We start from the raw sequence: 6,242 nt of genomic DNA on the forward strand, positions 1-6,242 counted from the left end.
GGAGCAGATATTACACATTTACTTGGAATTTAAAAGGTGATGTTAGTTTTTACCTCACTTTTACCAGCAGATATCAGCAAGGTAGAGGTGGGATCTGAATTGCAATGTGATAGTGTGAATCAGTGCTACAGAAACTTACCAGGTTGATGTTGGCAGAGCTAGCAGGAAAGCTGAATAGACACACCAACCCAGCCCTGCTGATACACCTTTACAAAGGAACAACTGCTAAAAAAGAAGATTGTTATGATTCAGGGTCCCATAATATATACAGAATGTCCTGCATACAGTAAAAATGTATTTTTACTGTATGCAGGACATTCTGTATATATTATTCATATATATATATATATGTATATATATATATATATATAACATTCTATATATATTATTCTTGTTATACCAAGAACCAGGAAACTCACGAAAAGAATGAGAAAAGATATACAACAGATAACAATACATAGATGGATCATGATTGAGTTATCCAAGAAGAGTGTTTTATTTTTGTTTGTTTAGATGGAGTCTCACTCTATTGCCAGGCTGGAGTGCACTGGTGCAATCTCAGCTCACTGCAACCTCCACCTCCCAGGTTCAAGTGATTCTCCTGCCTCAGCCTTCCGAGTAGCTGGGACTACAGGCGTGTGCCTCCATGTCCCACTAATTTTTGTATTTTTAGTAGAAACGGGGTTTCACCATATTGGCCAGGATGGTCTGAATCTCTTGACCTTGTGATCTGCTCACCTCGGCCTCCCAAAGTGCTGGAATTACAGATGTGAGCCACCATGCCCAGCCCCCCAAAAGAGTTTTAAAGTAGTTATAACAATGCTTAAACAACCAATTACAAAATTTTCTAGAAACAAATGAAAAAATAGAAAATCTCAGTGAAGAAATAGAAGCTATTAAAAATGAAAAGTATACAACTGAAAATACAATAACTGAAATAACAGATTGCTGGATGGCAATTCTATTAGTAGAATGTATATGTCACAATATAGAATTAGTAAACTTGAGGACAGATTGACGGAGAGAAAATAGACTTAAATGTAAACTGTCTCAGGAACATGTGAAATAATAACAAAACAGCTAAAGTGTTTCATCAGGGTCCTAGAAAGAAAGAAGGGAGAGTGAGACTAAAAATAAATAGAAGATATCATGGCTAAAGTAAAATATATAAACCTCCAGATAAGGAAGCTCAGTGAATCTCAATAGGAGAACTTAAATAAATCTCAACCAAGACATAATTAAACTTCTGATAACCTAAAGACAAATAATTAAAAAAAAAAAAAAAAACTAAGAGAAAGATGATACATTACTTATATGGTAACCTAAATTCAAATAACAGTATATTTCTCACCTGAAACCACAGAGGACAGAAGGAATTTGTAAACTATTCTTCAAGTACGAGTAGAAAAGAACTGCCAGTGGTGAATCCCATATCCAGCAAAAATATCCTTCATGAATGATGTTGAAATAAAAACCTTGCTCAGCTGTAGTAAAACTAAGAATTTGTCACTAGTTTGCATGTCTTTAAAGAAAGGCTAAAAGAAGTACTCCGAACAAATTGAAATGGTAAAAGAAAAGGGTGTGGAACTTAAGAAAGAAAGTAACGTTGGAAAGAATACATGTAGTGGTAAACATAATGAATTTTCTCCTTCTCATGAGATTCTAAAACATAATTGATGTTTGATACAAAAATTATAACACCATCTGAAATATCCATGTACAAAGGTCTTCACTGGAGAATTCTACCTAACATTTCTTTTTTTATGCTTTTTTAAATTATACTTTTAAGTTCTAGGGTACATATGCCATCATCTACATTAGGTATTTCTCCTAATGCTATCCTTCCCCTGTGCCCCACCTCCCACTGACAGGCCCTGGTGTGTGATGTGTTCTCATTGTTCAACTCCCACTTATGAGTGAGAACATGTGGTGTTTGGTTTTCTGTTCTTGTGTTAGTTTGCTGAGAATGATGGTTTCCAGCTTCATCCATTCTCTGCAAAGGACATGAACTCATCCTTTTTAATGGATGCACAGTGTTCCATTTAAAGAGGAATTACTACTAATTTTACATGCCCCTTTCCAGAAAATGCAAGAGGAGAAAACACTTCCCAAGTAATTTCTATAAGACTAGTATTACCTTGTGATTTAGTCCGTTTCCATAGTCCATTTCCACACTGCTAAAAAGAAATGACCTAGACTGGGTAATTTATAAAGGAAAGAGGTTTAGTTCACTTACAGTTCAGCATAGCTAGGGAGGCCTCAGGAAACTCACTATCATGGTGAAAGGGGAAGGAGTTGTGTCTTATATGATGGCAGGAAAGAGGGAAGAGGAATGCCAACCACTTATAAAACCATCATCAGATCTTATGAGAACCCACTCAGTACCAAGGGAACAGCATGGAGGAAACCACCCTCATTATCTAACCACCTTCCACCAAATCCCTCCCTCAACATATGAAGATTACAGATTTGGGTGGGGACACAGAACCAAACCATATCATTTTTCCCTGGCCCCTCCCAAATCTCATGCTCTTTTCACATTTTAAAACCAACCATGCCTTTCCAATTGTCCTCCAAAGTCTTAATTCATTTCAGTATTAACATAAAAGTCCAAGTCCAAAGTCTCATTTGAGACAAGGCAAGTTCCTTCCACCTCTGAGCTTGTAAAATCAAAAGCAAGTTAGTTACTTCCAAGATACTATGGGGGTACAGGCATTGGGTAAATGTTCCATTCCAAATGGGATAAATTTGCTAAAACAAAGGGGCCACAGGCCCCATGCAAGTCTGAAATCTGGTAGGGCAGTCATTAAATCTTAATGCTCCAAAATAATTTTTTTTTTACTCCATGTCTCACATCCAGGGCACACTGATGCAAAGGGTGAGCTCTCAAGACCTTGGGCAGCTTGCCTTTGTAGCTTTGCCAGGTTCAGCACCTGCAGCTGCTCCCATGGGCAGGTATTGAGTGCCTGCAGCTTTTCCAGGTGCACAGTGCAAACTGTTTGTGGATCTACCATTCTGGGATCTGGAGGATGGTGGCCCTCTTCTCACAGCTCCACTAGGCAGTGTCCCAGTGGGGACTCTGTGAGGGGGCTTCATCCTCACATTTCCTTTCTGTGCTCTACCTTAGCAGAGGTACTCCATGAGGGCTCTGCCCTGACAGCAAACTTCTGCCTGGACATCTAGGCATTTTCATATATCCTCTGAACTCTAGGTGAAGATTCCCAACCTCAATTCTTGACTTCTGTGCACCTGCAGGTCCAATGCCATGTGGGAGCCACCAAGGCATGGGGCTTGCGCCCTCTGAAGCAACAGCCAGGGCTGTACCTTCCCGTTTAGCCACAGCTGGAGCTGGAAGGGCTGCCATGAAGATCTCTGACATGCCCTGGAGACATTTTCCTCATTGTCTTGGTGATTAACATTAGACTTCACATTGCTTATGCAAATTTCTACAGCTGACTTGAATTTCTTGCCATAAAATGGATTTTTCTTTTTTACCACATGATCAAGCTGCACATTTTCCAAACTTTTACACTCTGTCACCTCTTGAATGCTTTGCTGCTTAGAAATTTCTTCTTTCAGATACCCTACATTATCTCTCTCAAGTTCAACATTTCACAGATTTCTAGGGCAGGGGCACAATGCCACCAGTCTCTTTGCTAAAGCATAGCAAGAGTGATATTTATTCCAGTTCCCAATAAGCTTCTCATCTCCATCTGAGACCACCTCAGCCTGGACTTTATTGTCCACATAACTATCAGTATTTTGGTCAAAGCCAATCAACAAGTCTCTAGGAAGTTCCAAACTTTCCCACATCTTCCTGTCTTATTCTGAGCCCCCCAAATTCTTCCAACTTCTGCCCATTACCCATTTCCAAAGTTGCTTCCACCTTTTCAGGTTATCTTTATAGCAGTACACTATTCTACTGGTACTAATTTACTGTATTAGTCCATTTTTACACTGCAAAAAACAATCCTGATACTGGGTAATTTATAAAGGAAAGAGGTTTAATTGGTACAGGAAGAGATAATGGATGCCTCCTGGTTTAGGAGCCTGAACAAGTAGAGAAGTGAGGTATCTCCTGAGGTAGTGGGGACTCAGTTCAAACCCCCTTAGGACCACCTCTTATGTAAAGCACTGTGCCAAGGGAGAATGTTAGAGCACACGGGGAGAGTGGAGGAGATCATGAGGGACAGAGAGGTGGAGATCAGCAAAGGACTGGGGTAGGTGTTCTCCACAGGCCCAGTGCCCTTCTGCATGACACCCTCAGCCACTCTTGCTGACCTCGGTCCTGCCAGGAGCAGACATGTTCCACTGCTCCAAAATAACAGTGAATGCTGCCCCAGCACTCTCCTCTCTTGGCACCTGCTTCTATGCTATCCACCAGGTGGCTGAGCAAGGAAGCTCTGCATTAAAAGCCACAAGGGGGGACACTACCTCCCCAGGAAAGCAAGAACACCCCATTCCCTTTCTCTGGCTACCATGCCACAGTGGTGCTGGATTCCAACAGAACCATGGGCCAGTCTAGGGTGTCACCTGCTTTCACACACTTGGTACCCTGGGGGTACTTGGACCAGTCTTGCAGGAGGCTGACCACCAGGGGCTCCTCCATCATCACATGTATAACCTTGAGATCCAGTGCCCCGTGGAGCCCCAGAGGGGGAGCTGAAGAGGGGCTCTCCACCCAGGGAAGGGCTCCTTCTGCCAATTCCCTGTCTTTGGGTGAGTCCTTATTGTCTGGCCCCTGAGCTTGGTGTGGGAGAAGAGCTGCAGGACGAAGCCAACAGGGAAGCTGCCACCAGTGAGTTATTGGATCTCGGCTAGTGCTGCGAAAGTCTCCATGAAAGAGTCTGGAAATGGGGACTCTGGGTCAGGGTCCAGGTTGTTTTTGTTTGTTTTGATGGATTTTTTGCTTGTTTCCCAGGCTGAAGTGCAATGATGTGATCTCAGCTCACCACAACTTCTGCCTCCCAGGTTCAAGTGATTCTCCTGCCTCCGCCTCTAAATTAGCAGGGATTAAGGCATGTGCCACCATGACCGGCTAATTTTGTAATTTTAGTAGAGATAGGGTTTCTCCATGTTGGTTAGGCTGGTCTTGAACTCCCAACCTCAGGTGATCTGCCCGCCTCGGCCTCCCAAAGTGCTGGGATTACAGGCGTGAGCCACCGCTCCTGGCCATGGTCCAGGTTTTTGGTCATGGTCTGCGTCTTTTCTTTATGGCTTCCTCTCCCCCTGGGGGCTTCCATCTCTGACCACAGGGCTTCTTATTTCCTGGCTCTGTGGCAAGGGCAGCAGGAAGCTTGAGGAGACAATCCCCTGGGTTCGCTCCTTTAAGGGAGGGATGGATTATTCTCAGAGTCCAGGAGAATGACAATTTCAGCTGGCATTCTGCCAGGGTCTGGGTTGGCGTATGGGTCTAGTTGGGCATCCTGGCCTGAGTCTGAGTTGGGTGGGGATGACTGCTCAGCTCTGACCTCTTGCAAGAGAGCCACCCTTTCACTCCAGGCCTCCAGGATGTTGCTCTTCTTGGAAGGGCTCAAGTCCACGGTGTGAGGATGCTGCTCCAGGATGTGCTAGTAAGCCATGTCAGCCGAGGGTGCCAGGATCTCAGTGCCACACACCATGAACAGCGCAGGCCCACTTCCTCCTGGGCTGCTGCCCACCAGGAACTCCTGGTCCCAATACACATGATGCTTGGGCTCCTCACAGTCATTGCTGCCAACCTCCAGTGGGCTGGGTCTAGGCAGTCGGGTCTTCTCTTGTTGGGTCACTCTTAGCATCAGCTAAGCCTGTGGAATTAGGGCCACGGCCTCCTTCTCACCCTCCCCTTCCTCACATTTGAGCATCACCTCAAGCAGTCAAGTGTGGTGCCCTCAGCCTTTAGGGCCATGGTATGGTTGGGGGTGATGGGGGCAGCTGAAGGATGGGCATGCAGGCCTCGGCTTGCAGCCTGGCAGCCACCTTCCACCTCCCACCAGGACAGCACCAGGCTGCCACCCTCCCCACCACTCACCACTCTCCAGCCAGGCCAGTAATGGGAGTGTCTGGGCCTCCCTAAGAAGACCTCAGTGCCTCCGAAGCCCAGGCAGGGAGGGCTCAATCCTCTTTAATTCTTTAAATATAATTTACTTTAGCTTTTTTTTTCATTTTTAACAGGATGCTGGTTTAATAAATAATATCTCATGTATAGTGGTTGATTTAAAGCCTTTGTCTAGTAAGTCCAACATCTGGGCTTTCACAAAATC

The 6,242-nt window shown here is 44.4% G+C and overlaps 1 pseudogene; it reads right to left on the minus strand.

Moving 5' to 3' along the window:
* Nucleotides 1–4,055: 4,055 nt before the first annotated feature.
* Nucleotides 4,056–6,236, minus strand: LOC108296417 (annotated as a pseudogene).
* Between the last annotated feature and the right edge of the window lie 6 nt (nucleotides 6,237–6,242).

Source organism: Cebus imitator, unplaced genomic scaffold (genome assembly GCF_001604975.1).
Source record: "Cebus imitator isolate Cc_AM_T3 unplaced genomic scaffold, Cebus_imitator-1.0 Scaffold709, whole genome shotgun sequence".
In the NCBI taxonomy this organism is placed as follows: Eukaryota; Metazoa; Chordata; class Mammalia; order Primates; family Cebidae; genus Cebus; species Cebus imitator.